The following is a 22,953-nucleotide window of genomic DNA, read 5'->3' on the forward strand; positions in this document are numbered from 1 at the left end:
TGGACAGCTGAGTGTCTTATTATGGGATTAAACTTAAACATTCGGCCTCCAGGAATGTTAGTGGAGACCACATACACGAGAATTGGAACCTGGCCGAGGATAGTTGCTCTGAACAGCTGAGGCTTTGGTAGACCATGGACACTTGCCAGCTTTGTGATCAGCATTCATGTGGAACAGCTGGAAGATAAATGGTAAAGCTGCTCTTAAAGTGATATCATACTTTCTTCCTAACACTGGAAATGTATATAAATGTTGTTTAGAAAGCTATGGGGTGCTGGGGAACACATTTGTTTCATAGTCAGGTTTTTAAATGTAGAGGAAGTTCAGTACTTCATAGATTTCGGTATCTTTCCATAATGGGGTCGTATTAGAAGAGTAGAGAGCTACAGAACATTTACAATACCATATACTGTACAGTATAGAATTACTCTGGTATACTTAACACTTGAAGGTGATAAACAGTTGATAAATTTGTAATACTTGAAACACCAAGGGCAAGGTATACATTAATATAGAATGCTTCCTTTCATAGTCATGAAAGCTACAGTAGTTTCCCAAAATGTGGATATATAGAATATTTGAAGTGCAAATCAAGTTGCTGATAGACCCATTAGCTCTGTTATAATATTTTTGTACTATTTCTTACAGCATCCCCAATGAAAGCACAGTCCTGTTGATTGATTTTTTTTTTTGGTTTCACAATGAATCACAACACTAAAGAAATACTGTAGATGCATTTGACTAAGTTTATTGAGTATTAGAGTACTGCATAATGAGATTTGGCTTACCTCATATGACTGAGGAAGGGTAAGGAGTTTGTGACCATCATAGAAAATGAGGAGTAAATCAAGGTTTCGTGTATGTGCTATAACACGAACTACTAAAAGAAACAAAGTAACGGGAGGCAAGGACTATGTTGCAGGCTGCTCTTCTCATTTCCAATTACACATTACATATACAGTAATATAGCCTCCAAAGAGGTATACATCCGCCAAAAAAATAGATCCAGTGCGCAAATCTACATACATTACACAAGGGGTAGCTTTAAAGGTGGAGATGATTTGAAAGAGAGATGTGTAAGACAAATGAGAAAAGAAAAGTTTACTTATAGTACGGTATATATAGCTTTTGGGAATTTATGTACTTAATAATTCTGATTTAGAATAAGTAGAGTGGTGCAGCATGGTGTTGCAGTGGTTAGCATTGCTGGGGCCCTGGGTTCAATTCTGCACCTGGGATGGGGATGCTATCTATGTGGAGTTGATGTGGTCTCCTAGTATGTGTGTGTTTTCTCCAGGTGCTCCAGTTTCCAGCAACAGTCCAAGAATGTACTGGTAGGTTAATTTGCTTCTAGGAAAAATGGCCCTGATGTGTGGAAAAACAGACACGCCAAGGCAGCCGTGATGTAAAAAACAGTGTTCTTTATTTTACCGAGCAAGAGAAACACAGCAAGGACCACAAAAAGAAAACAAAGCCTAAGCCTTTGGAGGTATATAATTGAACTTACCTTTAAACTCACAGGGCTCCCTTATTGATGACGTCGATGACATACAGTAGCATAATTCGTGTGATTCATCAACCAGTCACTGAGCCAGTCCCTGGATGGTCCTGCAGAGGAAAAACACCCACAACTCAGAAAAGACTGCTTACTCAAATTAAAAACGAGGACATAACAACAGATTGACAATGGATTACTTGCCACTGGTTCCTTCACCACTTCCTAGAAGAACGAACTAAGAACTAACTAAGCAGATTTCAACGTCGTTTGCACAAAATCTTTGGTTCAGGGCAGCATTCCTCACTGCTCCTCAAAAAATCCCAATGCCTGACCACTATTCCTCCAGAGGTATTCTGCTGAGTTTTGCATTAAATCTTGCATCTTCTTTAAACATTTAACCATCTACCGCATTTCAGATTCTGCCTCAGCTCTTACTGGGACTCATTCGTCTATCTTGCACTAACATTACACTTCACAGCATCATAGCGTCCCGACCTTTAGCTCTCTATGCTTTATCTGCAAATGCTACCAAAGCTTCCTTCAGAACTTTAATTTCTATCTTATGTGTTATATCCACTAGCTGTATCCTCCTTCATATTCCATAATTACTAAGGTGACTTAGAGAATCCTGCATTAGCATTATATCTTGTTACTTTTGGGGATTCTGACAAGGCCCATTATGTAAAATTATGGAAACTTCCTAAGATTAGTACTATTACTATTAAGTACTGTACTATTAAGTATATGAACAACAACAAAACAGTTATTTCCTTCTTAAAAAAATGAAGAAACTTCTAATTTCTTAGTAATTTAGATTAATATAAATAACTAACATGTAATCAATTATGGAAATCAAAAAGAAGTAAAAGAACTTATTTTTAATCATATTTTTAAATATGTCATTATGTCTTTTAAGACAAAGCTCATTATTCAAGAAAATCTGGTAGCAATCTATGTATATTCTTTGTTTTAAATGTATTTCAAGGACTTCAGACTTTCAGACACATTATAGTGAAAAGTGTAAAATATCACCAAACGATGTATACATGAAGCTTTTCCAGCTAAATGAATTAAGATTTTTGGAAATGTATAAAAACAAATAACCTAACAGGAAATAAAATAAATTAATGTTTGCTGGATACTACACTACATTCAGCATTCAGTACTTGACACATTCTGTATTATCATACTTGACACTATAGACTGCTATTGATAGCTCAAAATGTCAGCAGGATGTCAGCAGGATTGGGTGACGTCTAACAAAAATCAGGCTGCTATTAAAAGAGGTACTGGTGGACTAACCACTGTCCCAGTATGGTGAGTGTGTTGTAAGTTGTGACATTAGATGTCCTGAAGATTGAAGATCTTCAATTGAAGATCATTAAAGATCCCATTATATTGTCTCCAATGAGTAGGGTTTTTTCACTTTAATTCAAGTTTTTTCAAACAACTTAACCTAATTTACACCCTTTATTCAATTTCTCTGGTATTGTTGCTACAGAATGTCTGCCACACATAACCGACGAAGACAACCAATATTACCAAAAATGTTTAAAGAGAATGTATTCATTGAAGAAACTAAACTGTTGTATTCTAGAGATGTGCCTTGACATGAATACTAATTAATTTAAAAGGCCACAACTGATAAATTAATTCAGAAGAGCACTGCAAAGACAGATGTGAAGGCATCAGTTATTCCTGAAATTGTTTTAGATCTCACTGTGTGGTCCTGTGAATTAGAAAATACACTTTTTTCATGGCTAAAATATTGAACCTGGAGACCATGTTGCTGTGTTCCCCTTAATTACTTTTATGTAATAATTACAGAAAATAAAAATACAATATATGTGAAAATGTATGTGTGTTTTGAATGATTTTATCTCTGGTACTCCTTTTGAGAAATAATATACAAATTGCTGTATATACCTAAATGTTCTTTTTGATCTTAATCTTGCACCAATGCTTACCTAATTACAAAATACAGTTGATATTCACAACTACACACAAAGCATACATTTTTTCAAGATGTAGAAAGCAAAAAGGAAAAAGATGTGAAACTGATTGCTGTGAGGGCTGTATCTAGGAGTTTTATAATGGGACTGCAGAAAAGGAAAATCATGAAAAGAATATACAGCAATAAGAGCAAAAGTACTGCAAAAACATACAATGATCACATAACAGTGGCTTCAACGTATTTGCCCAATTTAGTTTAGGCTGAGATATTTTAATTGTGTTCTAAAATAGGAGAAAACAAAAAATAGCTATAATATAGTCAATCACGGCTAATGGATGTAATATGTGATAATGAGTCTGATAATGGCAAAATAATTACCTGTGGATGTAGAAATCCTAAGTGAGAAAAAAAGTAAAATCTGTTTCACTAAAATAATATGTAACTTCCGGTTGTAGTGAGCTATCAGTTGTAGAGAGCCAGATCTACATCTGGTTTTGTTTTTAAGAAAAACCACATACCTTGGGGATACTAAATTAAGATTATTATAACAAAAACCTCGTAAGATTTTAATATCTTCAATGGTAGCATTTATTTAACAGCATTTTCTAATGTACATACTAGTGAATATGATGATACAATTTTGTTGTATAGGTAGGATTTGTTACAAACAATTATGTAATTATGTTTTTTTAAAGGTGAAAGATTTTCAATTACGTACCAAAATTATGAAAATATCTATTCTCCATAGAAACACAGTAAGTCAGCTTGACAAAAATGACAGGATTTCTTTTTTAATCTACTCACAAGAGCTTCAAACTAGAGATGTCAATCACAGAATAAATAAAGTGTGATTTATTTACAGGTAAATTAATTGTCGTAGTTTTTTTCACACTTGATCCACTGCTAATATCCATGGTACCAGTAGGAGGATGGTTAAGGCTTGGAGAACTGCTCAAGGTTCCATGGGGATTTCATTGTCACCAAAGTTTTCGGGATACTTAGATAAAAATTTGCAGAGAAATGGTTGATGGTTGATGCCATTTTCTTCTTATATTAGGTGTATCTTCTTATGAAGAAAATGCAAAAAAATAAAAACATCGGCATATACAGGTTATGCCTCCCACTGCTGTCTTAGGGTATGAGTTTCTTTTAGGAAAGAAGATGGTTTTGAGTTTACTAACAAGTAAAATGTAACAGCACAATCACACAAAGTTATGACATTTATTTAGTGTTACATACATGCATGTCATTCATTTTTCTTACAATAACATTTAGTACTATACATATATAGAGTATGTACCAGTTCTACAAATTAATTTGTAGATAATACTACATTACAGTGTAGCCTGATTTAATGTCCACATTTATTAATATGCTAATTTTTCCTTTTACCACCTCATTAACTAGGAGAATGTATTTCTTTAATTTGTCCAATTGCTCATCTTTCTCTAGTAAGTGCATAACAGATAGAAATGGGCACATTGTTTTAAAACATTTCAGAAATACAATTAGTTGTTTAGTAGAAGAGGGTCATACTCAATATGCTAATTCGATATTGATTCATTTAATAAACTGAACTGGATCTGGAGGTCCGTAGAAGTGTTTAATGTAATTATTTTCTGGTCAATTTTAATCAGCTCCTCCTGATGCATTAACTAATTAAATGAACACATACAGTACATCATGATTTAGCCTGCTGAAAGCTATGATTCTTAAGATGGCTATTCATTCGATTGAAATTGAATCCATAATTGGTCATATGAAACTGCACAATGGTAAAGACAAAAAACAATCTGATTTGATCAATTAAAAACATGTGGCAATGAAACAGTATATTTGTACTGGCAACTTCAGCTTTGCAAATGGAATGTGGAATTCTGAAGGAATGTTCACGGAATATTAAGGTAGTATTACATTCTGTGATTCACAAAAACAACATGCAACTGATTAGTCTTATTTAAATTTGTAAAAACAGTTCTCTAATTCCTGATACACTAATCCTGTAGTGTTGATTATTACCATAGCTGATAAAAAGTTCAATTTTATATTTATTAGTTAATTCAAAACTTGAATGCTCAAGCACATAACATATAAGAAAAAATGTTGATTGCATTAGTATGCAAAAGTGTGAATACAATATTTGGTTGAACTATCTTTGGCAGCAATTACACACACAAATCTTTTTGGGTTCTACCAACTTTATATTCCTGTTTGGTGCACTTTTTACAGATTTGCTCAGTTGCTTGGAGGTCATCTTTAGACACCAGTTATGTCTTTCAGATTCTCAAAAGGATTAATTATCACTTGGCCATGCAACTGCATTAATTTTCTAATTTGTAAGCCACGTCTGTGTAGCTTTCGATTATTGTCCTGTTTATTTTTAGTTACAGTTCTATGTCTGAAGCTGGTGTTACTTTGAGATTTCCCTGTACTTAGTGGTGTAGACTGAGTAATGGTCTATGTTAGGCTAGCATCAGAATGTTTAACATTTAGACCAAAAAGTTCAGATGTTCTACCATCTCAGCTGCAGAACTGTAAGGTTTACACTGGCTTTACAGTGGCATCTCTAAAATATTTGCCCCTTGCCTAGCAGCTTAGTTTGGAGAGACCACCTGATCTAGTCAGCATCTGAGTGTTTTTCACTTCTTAATGGTCAACATCACCTTGATCAAAGAGATATTAATGGTCTTTGAAATGTTTCAACACCCTCCTGCTGGTCAGTGCCTTTATAAAACCTAAAGTTACTTTGTCTTTATAGTTGAATCTTTGCTTGAAATTCATTACCTCACAGATGGTCCTTAAATACATAAAGACCACTATCATCACACACTGCCAGAGGCCACTTTACTTATTGTTTTCCTCCTTAAGTCATCGTGGTACTACTAAATGTATTTAGGTTTGTCATAGGAAAAGCTTAGAATACATAAGCAATCATGGCTTTTATTTTATTTTAGTTATCTATTTCCTTCTTTTCATTTTTACTATACATTTATAGATTAGGTTGTTTAACAAGTATTAATTGCTACTTCAAAATGACCGCAAGCTTTAAAGAAACAAAATGTGAAAAAAGTGGGTAACTGCATCAGCATGCGTAGGCTGGAAAGGAACATGTAACACCCGAGAAGGCTCCACAGCCGAAACGTTGTCTTTTCTTTCTTATCTTTTCAGCATGGAATAAACCTATTACTTGTTCCAAAAAGTGAAAATGCTGCAAGGTTTTTTTTTTGCATATTTTGCACTGTACACTTCCAAGTTTTGATTTATGTACTTTTGACACTGATTATTTTAAAGTCCAAAAGGTCACAATGTTTGCAGGCTACATCTTTATTTATTAATATATTTTCACAAGTTCATTTCACATAGTTTCTGTTGCTTTTTAGCTTGTCATGTGCCATCATTAATTTGTTAGAAAGTACAGTAAGTGAATAAATAGAATAGATTTAATTAAATAGCAGGAACAAAACAAATGTTTTGGTTGAGCTTAAGTGCACTTAAAAAATATAAAATAAATAGATTTTTATAGTTATCAAAACATTTTACATATTTTATATTATCAACAAAATGTTTGTCCTTTAAAATTAAGGTCTCAAGTGTATTTCAAGCAATTTATCATTTATTCATCATGCCACAAAACATACACATTAATTGTATTCATTGAGTCTTAAGATAGATGGGACTGCCTGGTTTATTCCTTGACCTTTGCATTTTGTCCCTTTAATGAGCTGTTTGCTCAAACCCCAAATCTAATTATTAGATTGATTTTTCTCATTAGTGTCATTGAAATGAAATGATTTCCCTCCTGGAGGAACACATTCCTCAGGAGCTCTGTAACTGACCTTGTCTTTCTGGTTCCTAGACAGTTGAATTTGTCCCTAATATACAGAACATCTTTGTCTTATAGGTATCAGTCTTTTGTCAATTACAAGACCTTCATGAATCTACAGTACCACCACACAAAGACTAAGCATAAAATTATAACAAAAATGGGATCTGGGTGATAATAATATAGTGATTTCTGAACATCAGTTCTCAAGAGATACTGATAAATTTGTTCAAATGTTCAGCTGGTTAGTATCTTTTTTTTAATTAGGTCTCTAACCCTAAGCATCTGCTGTTCCACATAATTAGCACCACCCTGCCTAAAAGATTATATGTTTCAGACTAACTGTGCAAGAGGGTTTGACAAATTTATAATTGTCTCCTATCTGATTAATTAATCTGTCCATTATATTTTCATTTGAATACAAACAAAAGATCATTAATCATTTTAATTTCTCTTTATTTCACATGTAATCGCTGGGAATGTCAGTATTTATACATAATATGAACATGGTATTAAATCTGTGGTTATGTATGTAAAGAGGCATTCTATTTTACATTTCAATGGAGATTGTCTGAAATAATTATCTTAGATTTACACATATAAGCAAAATTACAATAGGGAGTTTATTCCCCCTGCATATGTTGGAAACAAGAAAAAGATGCCAGAAATTTGAATTCTGGGTATTTCTGTACTTACACAACAGGGATCAAAGTATATATCAAAATGTGCTAATGTGCTTCAATGTTTAATAATATCTGGAATAACATCTTCCTTAAAAAATATTATGGGAGAAAAGACTGATTCATAATGACTAGAAATGCACGCTTGCCTTTTGTTTAAAACATTCACATTTAATTAAAAAATGAAATATCATAAGAAGTGGTCCACTGTAATTAATTGTTCCAATCACTGTGATTGCTTTCTAAATTATGAAACAGCACTTTAAATAAAAACAGTGGACAGGAGTGGACCAAATTTCAACAAAACATTTGCTGTACACTGTCTCTTTTTTATACATGCAGACACAGATGAAAGCAAGTACCATTTTAAAAGAATTATTTTTGTTCAATAGAACAAAATAAAAACTTAACATGAAGTCTAATAACTGATGCTTAACACATTTTTAAGATACAACCTGTATAAACAAATGTATCATTTAGATTTTTCAATCTATAATGTTCAATATAAATTGTACAGAATAATACATTTTTCAACTAATTATTGAAGCATATTCTAATAATTTTAAACCACCCTTATTCACCAACTTGATTTATTGCATTTGTACAGGTTAAAATCACTCAAACACCATTTAAAGGAAAGGGCTGTCACACAATAAAGCGGAGGATAGTTTGACAAAGAGAAAGGTTAATGAAATAACAGCTGGCACAGTATTACAGGGCGACAATATAATCAAAGGATTTGGATGATGTCATACCCCAGCACAGTGAAGTGAGAGCAGGTTTAAGGTCATCCAAACCCAGAGATGGAGTTACTGCCATGAGAATCACTGACAGGGCAGCTGCTATTGTTTATGCCATAGCTGTGGTACCATATTTCTCAGGAAAAAAAAAACAGGGAAGAGGTTTCAAAGCAAGGTAAAATGGAGCCTAATTTTTCAGCAATCTGGTTACCTAAGACAGACATTTCTTAAAATCATTGTTGATTTTCAAGGAATACAAAATGGTAAATTATAGTAATAGGACATGTTGTTTAAGCCTGTAAAACATAAAATTTTAAGAAACAATTATATTTCTTTTTTATTTTAACATGTACAGTAGGAAGCAAAAACAACGAATGAAAAACTTTCAAGTCATTTTTTGCAGTAATCATGTTTTATCATAATAATGTTGTGATATCATATTGTAATCACAAAGGTAGAATTAGTTTAAATCAGTAATATAGCCGTTTATACATTTGACTATGTGTTTAAATGTATGAATTACCAGCTTTGTTAATTATTTATAAACTTACTGTGCAAAATATTAAGCATATTTTGAATTCTTATCTTTAAGGTGGGTCGTGCAGTGACAAAAGCACCAAACAATCTAAAGAAAGATCATCTAGAACCATTGATCTAAATCCTGGTATCTTAAAGAGCTGATTAGTTAAGTCTCTATAATGTGCCTGTTGCAGGGGCTCTAAATTAAAGCTGCTCTAAAATGCAGTAAACAGGCTTGTCAGTCAAGGTGAAATCTTGAATAGATTTAATCTAATTTGCTCCTATTTTGTGATCACTCCACTGCTCTGCAACATAGAGGTTGGTAATTCCATGGTTTATAATTTCAGAGGTGTTTTTTTCACTTGGCAAATATTAAATACATGTGCCTGAAATGGTCTTATGTTTTACTGATATCACAGGACACATATTGGATCATTGATTCATTGTTATGTAGGACTATGTTACAATTTTGCCTTAAGAGGCACAACGCATTTAATGGCAATCTTTTTTCTTAACATATTTTCAGTACAGCACATTTTAACTGTGATTTTACACTTTTCATCACAGTTTTGTACAATGTATCCATCTGTAATACATACATATGGATTGTTTTTATTTCAGTTTTCATTGTACTCTTATTCTTATTGTCCTGCTTTGTGTTGACAATAGTAACATGTGCCCGTCATGATAGACATGTAGCCAGAGATCTGAAACATAATTTCTTTCTTTACCTTTGTGCAGTCGGTACTTCTGTGATAACTTAAAACTTAAAAGTAATTGAGGCAGGTTAGCATCTTTGATGTGAACAATACATGCAAAGTTAATTCATCCAAATTCAAAGAGCTACTTGGTTTTATGAAGGCATAAAGCCTTTGTCTTTTTTTGCAATACAGATATCAACTCTTGGTCTTTCCTGGAATCTGTGAGTAATGACATGACTGATAGCCTTCTTAATGTGCATTCAGATGGTTCGAAAAAGAAGATGCACCACAAAGTTTTATTTAAATGTTTTATAGGTTGAATCACTAAAGAAGCAGTTTAGATAAAGTATTAGTAATAAACTGTACTTTGGAAAAAATATTAAAGAATGCAGTTAATGTAATCTTTGCTTTTTTGACGAGTGCTACAACTTATTCATGATTTTTTAAAATAAACATAGTGATATTTACATTAAGTCAGAACAAATTCTGTAAAATCCCAAATGCAAAGTAAAGTTCAAATGCTTGTTTTTCCCCTTTTTAAGTGGAAGCCTCAGTGAATAAAAGTGGGAGGGTGCTAGGTTTGACACATCAACTGGTCAACATTTTAAGGATCTCCTAAGCCATATAAAAAATCTGATGAAAACAAAGGGACACTTCTTTTTTTCTGTCTGTCCTCTTGTACAGGTTTGAAAATTACTGCTTGTTCTTTACACTACAGCTCTATGTTTCTATCTTATATGCTTTGTTGAAGCTGTTGGGAAAGCAGGAGTTTACATTTCCCATTGTTTGGCACCAAGTTGTGATAACCATTCTAATCTAACATGAAGGCTTGCACTATATTGATAAACCATTAACTTTATATTAAAGATTAATATAAAGGAATAATGCATATTGCATTTTTATATGATTTATACAAACTATATATTTTAATTTTTCCAGGTTATCCCACCAGGCTTCCATATGTGTACTTCATCTTACTTTTATACAATTAATGTGCATTAAGTTAGAATAGCCACAAAACCTTGATAGAGTAGCAAAGTATACCATTATATATAGTTCAGGTGGGTAGCTGCGTCAGCATGCATAGGCTGCAAAGGAACAAGTAATAGGTTTATTCCATGCTGAAAAGAGAAGAAAGAAAACACAACCTGAAGGCTCTTCACACCTGAAGAAGGCTCCACGGCCAAAACGTTGTGTTTTCTTTCTTCCGTTTTCTGCATGGAATAAATCTATTACTTGTTCCTTTGCATTACATATAGTTTACTGTTGTGAATGTAATGTAAATTACACTATCCATGAGAAACAGGAAGAAAATAATGGTCAGAGATTGAAATGTGCTACCCCTCTCTTCCGTAAGGACATTTCTCTTGGAGGGCTTCCCAGTGCTTTAATCCCTACTTGGACAACTGCCCATATTTTAAAACTAAATTTGATGAGCAATTGTTTCCTGTTAATTGCACCTTACTAGGAAATATTTTTCAGGTGTCTAGTTACTTAATGATAGAGTATTATCTTTAGTAACAGATCTAAAGTCGAGAATGGAGATCTCGTGATCATTTCCAGCACTGAATATGATACTTCCAGAAGAACTTAATTGAAATTGAAACAAACTTGCTGAATTACAGAAAAAATATTGGAAGTTTTGTTTTATCATCATCTGACATGATCTGTTCAGGACACCAAAGTCATGAAGGCCAGATTAAAAGACTGGCAAAATAGTTATAGCTAAAACAAAAGTTTTAAATTACTATTTTAACATTTACTGCAGGTGTAGTATCAAGATTAACAAGAAACAAAACTACAGTACAATCTTTTTTTCAGAGGTCTTCACAGATCACCTCTTGACAGGTGATAACTTAGAGAGGCAATCTCAACTTCCTTGTGTCTTCATACAGTTTTATGGCTAATTATTTAGACACACTGCCACCATTATACTCCATCCTTATTTCTGGCTTTAACTAATCCTACTTTTTCCCTCTTGCTGCTGATGCCTCCTGTCAGTTTGCCCCCCCTCCTAAGCCCCCTAGAATACCCTTAATCAGCGTGTAGCCGGCTGCTGTCGCAGCAGGAAAATTGATAGGATCTGCATTGCAGATGAATCACCAGAGCCAGATTAGCCGCTGATGCTGATGATGAGCTGTTCCCCCTGCACTGCTGCTCTCTGCAGTTTCTTTTGTCTGTGCTCTGTCTGTTTGTGGCAGTCAGATGGTTTCAGCTGGTGTCAGCCAGTTCCGCTGCATGAGCAGATGGCTCTTGATGCAAAGGCACCACCTAGAGGTTGTTGCCCACCATCAATGGAGCTATTCTAGTCTGGAGGATGATGAAACAGTGGCAGTATTGCAGTAACTGCAGGCACTGACCTAATGAATGAGCACACCATCATATGAAAGTCAAGTACAAAAACAAGTACATGTATTTCCAACCTATCTCCTTAATGCACAATGCATAGAAACGTTTTAGAGCAAAGTCAGTGTCACAAGAAAATTATTTTAAAGTTTTTAGAATTTATCACAATTTTTATCAAAAGAACTTCAAAATAAAAATAGGCATATAAGAAAGGCTACACATAAGATTAAGCCATACTGCCCAACTAACCCCCTAGTTTGCTAGAAGCTATGTGATCAGAGGATCATATCCAGCTGTTTCTTGAAAGAAGCCAGGATATTGGCTGTTCAGCAACATGTCCAGGCAGCTGGTTCCATGCTCATACAACCCTTTGTTTAAAAAAGTGTCTCCTGTTCTCAGTTCTAAATCTCTTTCCACGTACTTTCCACTTGGGTCCTCTGGCATTGTTGATTCTGAAGAAGTCCATTGGGTTGACATTGATAATGCCTTTGAAGATTTAGAATACTTGAATCAGATTCCCTCAAAGTCTTTTTTGTTAAAGACTACAAAGGCTTAATTCTTTTAGCCTGTCAGTGTAGGACATTCCTTTATGCCCAGGAATGTATCTGGGTGCACTTATTTGGATTCCAGAGTAGCAATATATTTTTTGTAGCACAGTGACCAAAAGTAAACATAATAAAGGTTGTTCTAATGCAATAGACAATTTTATTTGAATTGCAGTCTTGTAACTATCCTAATAAGGTTAATTGGCTACTGGGAAAATTGGTCTGCTGTGAGTATGTGAGTATGTTTGGGTCTGCGTGTGCCTCGCAATGGACTGGCATTTCATCTAGGGTGTATCTCGCTTGCTCCCATAGCTTGCTGGGTAATTCTGTCTCCCACACACAAATGTATTGGAAAAAGCTGTTAGAAAATGGATGAATGTAGTAGTAGCAGTAGTAGTACTAATAAAACTAGAAACTTAAGAGATAGAAGCTAATAACTTAAGGTAATTTTCATATTTCTGTTTATGGTGGTTCTTAAAGAAATTGTATAATGTCTACTTATTTTTGCACTTGGGGAGCTCACATTTGGTGTACATGAACACGCCATAGAATGTCCAGTCAGATATTATATGAATATAGTAATAATGTTTGGTGCCCAACATTCTGTAGAAGATCTAAATGATGTGTCTAAAAGCACATATTACATAAAAATGTCATAAACATCTAATCCTTTCAAAGTAGTAATCTACCAGCTCAATGTTTCCCACTTTATATTTGTAGTTTATGTTACCTGCATGCAATACTCCTATCTACATTAAATATCAGCTGTCTTGATTCCATCTAAATCTGAATTTATTTTGAATTTACTTTCAGCTTCTATAGTTTTTGCTAATTCATTGATTTTGCTATTCTTTTCAAGCTTTACTATCTCGCTGTTTTTAGCTAAATCTATAGCCTTGATAGAAACTATGAAGAGTTGCGGTCCAAATTCAAAGCCCTGTGGTTTGGAATTTCAAAGAGTTACAAAAAAACATTAATTACTTTACTCAAATTGTACAAAAAGCATTCACCCTTTATCACACATACTGTATTCTGTATCACAAGATATGTGATGCATTTCTTTTAATATATCGCACATAAATTTGAAATGTACATGTAATGAAACTGTAGAAAGTTTTTTTTTCTCTGCTGCCTCATTTACTTTGTTAAGAGTTTTAATTTATTAACAGATAAATGTTAAAAACTCTTCCTGTGACAAAAAGACTATCGGAGGCTGCTGACTGCAGGTGATTCAATGACAGGCCCCTTGGTAGATGGTAATAAACCGATCTTTACCAATGATTACTGTCAAAGAAATATAAAAACATGGAATCAATAGAATCGGCATTGCAAGGGTAGGGAGGATATGGCAAACTCTGTGCACCCCATTGCGGCTTTTTAAACTGAGTGGTTTGTGTTTCACTGCAGAGACATGCAACCACAGATTGCATAAACATACTGTATATACTTATATATATATAAGTTAATATGTAAATATGTCGAGCAGGGAGGAAGAAAATATCAGAAGCTAAGAATAACAAAGCTTTTTATTATGAAGAGTCCTTATTGTTAAAACAAGGAAGGCAAATATCTTTCAAATATACAGGACAATTATCAGCTTGACAATTGAATTTGTTTTGAGTTTTAAGCAAGAAGTGTCAGAAAAGTGACCACAGTGATACAGTACGTAGCCTGTGGTGGCCAAGTGTTTGTAGTCATGTTACTTTTTGATCCTTCAGCTTTGAATCCTTCTATCATTGTGAAGCAAGATTCATTAACCTTTGGATAGTTCATCCAATACTAGGTTATGTGAGGTGGGTTTAGACTGTCATGAAATAGTTTAGTTTCGCCCTACTAATGCTATATTTTTGCTAGTAATAAGACACTTGGTATATGTGCTTGGCTGAAGAGCCAGTGGTGTAAAGCTACCATCTGTGGTCATGACTGAGACACCTCTATGTTAGTATCAAGCTACTAAATATTTCTGATTGCTTCAACTAAAAAAATGTGACTTAAACAACAATTATCATTTCATAAAACATATTGGTTCTGAAGTGAATGATGCACTGATGTTGGGTTTCCTCCAGTGTAAAAACCCTTTGCACTTGAAAACAAAAATTACAATTTTGTTCTGTCTTACTAGGCACTTTGTTGTAAATACATTGTGGGATTTGAGATTATTTTCCAATTCTATACAATCCCCCTTGCGGAAAGACCAAGATATTGTTGACTTTTTGGACATGGACATTTTCTTCAATCTCTGCACTGAATTCTGTTATTTTTCAACTTTGCCAATATTCTACAGTATGTATATCTTCCACTGTGAATTAGTTTCCCTTTTGATCGGACTGTTTAGTTTGGAGGAGCATTTCGGTCGAGACAGGTTTGAGTGCTTCACCTGACATCACCATGCTCAATACAATTTAAAGGGTCTTTGGAATGGTTTTATAACCTTCTCCTGATTTGTGACTTTATACAATTTTTTATTTGTTGATTGTTAATTTCTTGAAAACATATGTTTTTTCTTTGCAGGCTACTTTACTGTGGCTATGAAACATGACTGAGAAACCCTCTTTCTATTGGAATTAGCTGAAGAGCAGCAATATGTAAACCTCATTTGTAAACTTCACTTTGAAAATCATCCTAATCTTGTCTCATTTCTTTTTTTTCTATGAAAAGACATCTCTAAAGTACAGTCAAAAATGATGTATCTGAGTACAAAAACAGTGAACCCTTTCATGTAAAAAATCCCAGCAAACATTTACCAAAGAATGGAAAATATGAAAACTTTATAATGGGTGAAATGCATAGCATACTCTTATTTTGTGCAACTGACTCCTCAAAATAGAGCTGAACGTGTTAATAATGCTACTAAAACACTATCCTCACAACAAGTTTATGCCACATCTTACTTCTACAGTAGGTGATCAATCAGGTGTCATAATATTTTCCATGTATCAGTGAAAAGTAACATGCCGGTTGTTATTCAGTAGTTCAGTTAGACTCTAACAAATGTGAGAAAGAGATGACATATGCAGAGTACAGTATATTTTGCATAGCTCGCCTGTCTGAAGGACTAGGCTGTCAAGACCATCCAAAAGAATCCCCAAAACATTGATGCAGAGTTCACTGAGGTACGGCTGCAGTTTCACTGGCACCAAGCAGATTTTTTGCTAAATACTTGTGCATAACAAGCAACAGAATGAGCAAGGCTTTGTATGTGGAGGTATATGTAGGTAAAAGTATGTAAGAGGAAAGAGTTAAATGGGGTTAAATGATGAAGAGATCCCATCACTGTAGCTGCCTAGGCTTGTGCGCTAGGGACTATGCCAGGGAGAACAAGGAAACCCAGATCCAGTTTAAAGTGCCTCCGTGCACTAGGGCAATTGGGGACTCCTATGGTGCACAGCAGAAAGGAGGAAAGGTGAAAGACAAAACAACATAAAAAGGGTGAGGCTGTAGGTGCAGTGGGACCTATATTTAAGACTCATATTTGCAGGTAAGCAGAAGTGTTAAATTTAGGATCCAAGCTTTCTCCCCTATTATAACTAATAAATTATAAATAATTTGATGAATAACCAATCAAAATTACACTAAAGACATTTTATTATATCCATAAGCCCTAATCAGCACCTTGCAAACTACTAGGGTTACAGTCCTGAAAATTCCCACAGTACTGTAGGTTAATTTAGGACTTTTAAAAAAAACAAGTTTAAGGAAACCGAAGTTGCAAATATTCTCTTCATGCTTCTTCAGTTTGGCCGGAAAATTTGTATATTGCCTCCTCATCTGATAATGCTGCCTTCCCAGTTAACTTTACATTATGTAATGCTTTTTTAAAATTATTGAATCAGTTTCATGGCAAGAAGCGTTTCAATTTCCCTCTCCTTAACTTTCTCGTGATGCTTGTAAATTCTCTTATCTTAATTACATATTATATGCATACTCAGAGGCATTTATTCAATTTTCAGGACACGTGGTATGAAACTTTAAGGGAAGAAGACTGGCAACATTCATTCTGATAGCATCCTCATTTCTCTTTATTGTCTCTTCATACTGAAGATTCATTAACACCAAATCTACCACAGCACTATTGCTTTGATTTAGGAAATCACTATTATTAACACTTCTATACACAACCAAAGAGCAATAACCTTGATAGCCCAATGCATTAATATGTGCGGAATACTTTAGGAATGTGGTTCAGCAGCTATATCACCCTGCAGCTCTCAACTAACAGTCCACTTAAGTTAAGCAGAGTTGAGCCTGGTCAGTACCTGAATGTGAGACCTCCTGGGAAGCTATTGCTGCTGCTGGAAGTGTTATTAGTGGAACGAGCAGGGGGCACCCACCCTGCGGTCTGTGTGGGTCCCACTGTCCCAGTATAGTGGCAGGGACACTATACTGTAGCGGGCGCTGTATGAGCCATTAAACTGAGGTCCTGACTTTCAGTGGTCATTAAAGATCCCCGGGCATTTCTCTAAGAGTAGGGAGTTAACCCGGTGTCCGGGCCAAATGTCCCCCTTGGCCTCTACCATGGCCTCCAAATTGTCCTCATGTACGATTGGCTTGCACTTGCCATACGATAGACTGGCGCCCCGTCCAGGGTGTAGCCTGCCTTGTGCTTGGTGCTTGCTGGTTAGGCTCTGGCTTCCCACGACACTGTATGGTATAAAGCAGTTTGGCAAATGACATGACATGACTTTAGGAATGTTGGAGAAATTTCAGACACAAGCAGAAAGGAAGTTGACTGAGAAAGAGGGAGATAAGATTGTGTGGTTTCTCTCTCTCCTCATCTCATGAAAGGAAGTTGACTGAGAAAGAGGGAGATAAGATTGTGTGGTTTCTCTCTCTCCTCATCTCATGAAAAGAACTTCTTTGTCAACACACATCTCATTGCATTTAAATAAATGAATTCAATGCATTAATATAGACAAACCATTCTTTTGATGTTCAGTAGTATTCTTGGTTCACTCATTATACTGTGACATTCGTAGGGTTAATTTAGAAATTTAGCATCTTCAGTTTTTCAGTTTTTCGTTTAGAAGGATAGAAGGTATTAAATCTTGGCCCAGTTTGTTTAACTTTTAAGTCACAGAACAATAGTATTACTGTTCTGCTCAATGATCAATGATCTCACCAGAATTTCTCTTTTTATTCAGAATCAAAGACAGATCTATTATCAACTTAGCTTAATTTGTAATTAGTGAAATTCAAATATCACTGTATGTAAGACCAAAATGAATTTGTATATGTTTAACAGTCCAAAATAGGTGGGTCCAGGACAGACACCAAGCATAGCGATAAGGTTCAAAACACCAGTGCTAAATGTACAGTGTGGGGGATTAGACAAACAGCCACAGCCAAACAAACACCAAAACAAAACTTACATTCCACTTTGAGCTCCTGACTTCACTATCATAGCCAGGCAGCTAAACTCCTTACCAACTTAAAGACATTAATCACAGTCTCCCCTGAGAATCTTCTCAAAACATCCAAATGTTCAAAACTCACAGTGCAATTTCACATAAAACACAGAATTCTTCAGGGAATTTGGGGAGATGAGTTGGAGAGGGAGGAGGGTTCAGACATTTGTAAATCGTTAATTATCTCTTTACCTCTTTCTGTAGTTCGAAGCACCTCACATGAAAGCACAAGGGTACAATAATGTTCTTCTACGAAAACATCACAAAATGATTCTATCAGACCAAGCAACTGGTATTATTATTAAAATTTAGCATGTAGCATAAGAATAAGAGCTGTGGTAGCTCAGATGACAAGGGCATCAAGCTCCTGATTAGAAGGTCCTGAGTTCAATCCCTGGTAGGAGTAAGCGATGTAGCTTGCTCTAATTCTTTCCAGGTCCACTCAGCCTGCTTTGTAGATGGGTACTGTGGCCATGGGCCTTTAGGCCTGAAAGGAATCTACCAAGAATAAAAATGTATAACAAGAACATTGTGGACTCAAATAACAGCTAATACATGCACTAATTGTATTATTATACTCATTTCCAATTCAAAGAGGTATAAACACTAACAAAAAGGAGAAAACTGAAATGAAAACAAACTAGTTGTTCCTGGTATTAATACATTATTTGAAAATTTATGAGGGGAATCAAGTTCCAGAAGAAGTTCATTTGGTTGGCTTTGGTTAATTGCATTTCAGTTAAAAAGAATTTGCCCAGGACTCTCAGATCTACATTGCTATCATTTTGAGCTTCTTCTTTTAGTGTTTCACTACATCAGCTTTAAAACCATTATTAATTAGTCTCTACAACAAATGTTATTATTAACAAAATTGAGAGAGATTTTTTATCTATAAGGATATTTTTAACAATTCAGTTACTGTTGTGTTTAATATAGTTTTTTCTGTATTTCATAAAATCCATTATAAGAGCTTAAAATGTTCTTTGGATTCTTCCTTACAAGCACAGCTGTTGGTCCTGGCAGTGCGGCCCTCAATGACAGCTTAGTGTTTGAGAAACACAGAAACTCTATATCTGGATACAGTGGGGGTTCTGGCACATTGTAGTTCCCAGGCCAGTAATCCATAGGCTGCATGAGGTTGTGCTATCAGCAGCTGTGGCAGGGAAGCCACTGTCACATTGTATCAGATCAGATCTTTCGGTCAAGTTCAGAGAGCCTGTCTAGCCTGTTACAAAACCATTTTGAAACATAAAGGCTATTGCTTGATCCACTTACTGCCTTACAGCAATGTGGGGGTGTCCAGTCCTGGTCCAGGAAAGCTTGTGTGTGGTTTTCAATTCCAAAAGGCTTTTAAGTAACTAAATCATCTTATTAGCGGCTTGACCAGGTGCTTTTGCTTTAAAGAAACCTAGAAAACCTACAGACACCCTGGCTCTTCAGGACCAGGATTGCACTGCCCTGCTTTAACACTTCTGCTGATGTTATCCTCCGGACTCAGTTATAAACTGATTGCCGATGTGCAGTGAAGCAGAAGCTCACTGGTGCACGTGTCATATTGAATGAGGGGACCCTTCTGAATACATGACATTGAACTTTTCTGATCCATTTATGTTTTATGATCCTGAATATTTGTGATTTGCAATGGTAGGAGTGCTTAGAAGACAGGGGGGGTGTATTTTTAAGTCTTCACAGTACAAATTTTCATGCTCCACAATACTCATTCTTTCTACTTTGTATAATAACAATAATAATACAAAGAGATAGATGCTAATAACCTAAATTAATTTTTATATTTCTATTTGTAGCGGTTCCTGAATATGGCCTTATGTTACCTTCTGCGATAACATTCATTATCATTTATGGCTGTTGTACCAAATAACATAAAAGGAAAAATAAATTCAAGTATATTATGATTTATTAGGAAATTTGAAGTGAATTCTGTTTGATTGCATAACTGAAGATAGAAGGCTTTAGAACTTTTTGCATTCACAGGTTTAAAAAAAGTTTAATTATAAAAGCAAATGCAGTTTTAAAGTTCCTATTAAAATTTTTAATATAGCTCAATTCACAATACTGTTTTTAGAAAAAAAAAACTTCAATCTTCATTTTTACTACTCAACACGACTTGCTAACAATAAATCCAAATGTGCATTCTTTTATAATTCTGGTCGCTTTTGGAAAATAGCACACCTTAAACATCTCACAGGTGAAAATGCAAACTGCTAATAAAACTGTTTTGGGGGCAAGCATCCCATAGCTCTTAATGAGCTTTTCTTCAAGGACTGACTGTTATTAATGGTTGTGCTGAAATAGGATCCTTGTGCTTCTGATCCCTGGGTCACAACTCTTCAGTAGATGCTGCTTCTGGGCAAGATAAAATTGCACTCCAAAATAACTTTCTACCAGCAACAACATTTTATATATATATATCAATGAATAATGCAAGACATCAGCACTACAACTTCATAGGTTTAATGACATTTTCTGTATTATATGTGAAATTGGGATTCATTTATATTTGTATGTACTGTATATGATTAATCTGCATAAGACTGCATTTTTTACAGACTTAATTACAACAGTACACCCTGACACAATATGCTAAACCTGTTATGACCTATAGCCTTCTCTTAAAAAACTGCAAAAAATTAGATGGAGCATTATGTTAAATTATATTCCTTTTGTCTTTCAGTCCACATCATGCTCTTTAATGCTTCAAAAGCTACCTATCTGAATATACTACAGATAAGACAGTTCATATAAAAAAGCAGTTTCTGCTTTTATGTCAATTTTGATAGATTTTATATTAGTTTAGTCAAACATATTAATTGCCAAAGTTCTTTATGTTTGTCATGAAAAGGAAAATTCATGTTTTCATTGTGATTTAAAGTCTGGAAAATATGGTATTACAGTACAAATAAAACATAACAAAGTAGGCTATTAAAATGTAACAATAATTGTAATGACTGTTTAATACTACAATGTACAAATTCTGCAAAACAAGTCTCATTATTACATTTTGGTAACCTATTTGTGATGATTTATTCACTTGAAAACACCATTTTATACAAAACATTATAAAGTATTTCTGTAAAGCTGTGACCTTGCTGCACTTATTCACTGTATTAACATGCAGCTTTCTGTTGTACAATTTCTGTAATCTGCATGGGAAAAATGTAAATGAAAAAGTAATGATCCCTCACAGTTGGGCTACAGAGTATATTCACATCTCTCACTGTCTAAAATGATGCTCACCTAAATCACCTAAATGATGGCACAGTATCCTTACAGACTATAAATTCAGTCAATTTGCACAGAACTGTCATAGTTACTAACATGTAGTTAAGCAATAACACTGTCGTCTGTTGCTGTTCATTCTACTGTAAACAATATGACTAGAGCACTCAGTCTCATATTAACTGGGTCTTCACTTTTTAACCTCAAGAAATGACATCATCTTTCACATTACACTGTGACCTCAAAGTGCCTCAAGAAAGAGAACCAGCCATTCTAACTCTTGCTTTACTCGAGAGAACACCAAATTAAAACCGACAGTGCCTGAACCTATTCAAAATTTACTGCCTAATGTTAATTTTGTTCTATCAGTCATCTTGATATTTAATTTGTGTTTCTCCTTAGCATTGTGGTGTTATTTCTCTGTGGTATACAATAAATGTACAGTAAAAATGTGTTTATTGCAATTAGGCTAAGCATGCTCACGTTTTATCAAAAATGTACCAGCTCTGAATGTGGAAGGTTTGTAGTTACAGCCTGAAGTTCCAATTAAAAATTATTTGAACATGTGTAGTTAAACCTTTCCCATGTATTTGGTCTATTGTTTCATCTACTGTATTTATTCAGACTTTGCTAAAATAATGAGGTTGGAAGGTTAGGATTTATCTGTGTTGGTGTCTAATGCAATTGGTGGTTGTTTTTTTCTTCAGTTTTTCATAATACTGCCTAATTACATTTTTGGCTTTGGATTCTGAATCATACATTGAGTTATTCAGTTTGTTCAAGGATCACAGCATTCTGATGTTTTGGAAGCTACTCTTTGTGTAACAGCAACCTTATAATCCTCAGCGTGATTGTTACAGAAAATAACTTGACAGCACAGAAGAGAAAAGTCACTTGAAATGTCTGAAGGAAATGATCCACGAGAAAGCTTATTGGGATAAATAATTAATCATTATACACAAGTAAGAGAATGGGAATTTATTGGTAGTAAACATCTCCTCCCCTTTTCTGCATTATTTCCTGTGAGGCTGATCTGAAAGCCTGACTGCAGCTCTCAAACCCATTGCAAAACCCCAATGGCAAAATAGTCCCAAAACGTGATAGATTAAAAAAGAAAACAATATTTATACTAATTAGGAAAAGGAGTAGCCAAACTTAATGGGTTTTTTTACATATTGTTCAATAGTATCTAATGATCTAAATCTTGTATTTCAGATCAGTAGTCATGGCCTTGGCGCTAAAGATGATTAAAATCTATTTTAACAATGAAAAACTAAGGCATCTTGTAAACGTTGTTGACATGAATCCTGTCACTATCAGCAGGGCTAATAGGTTTTTATTAAATAGCTTTCTTAGAGGTTTGATTCCTAGTGCTATATTATCTGATGGCAGATTCAAATAGCAAGGCACACACAAAACCAAGGTTAAAAAGTTTATTTTTGAGGTGTGAAGCATTCAGATGAACAGGGAGAGTTAAACCAACAAGCTGGAGCCTCATAATTTAT

Source organism: Lepisosteus platostomus, chromosome 3 (assembly GCF_059453375.1).
Source record: "Lepisosteus platostomus isolate fLepPlt1 chromosome 3, fLepPlt1.hap1, whole genome shotgun sequence".
Lineage (NCBI taxonomy): Eukaryota > Metazoa > Chordata > Actinopteri > Semionotiformes > Lepisosteidae > Lepisosteus > Lepisosteus platostomus.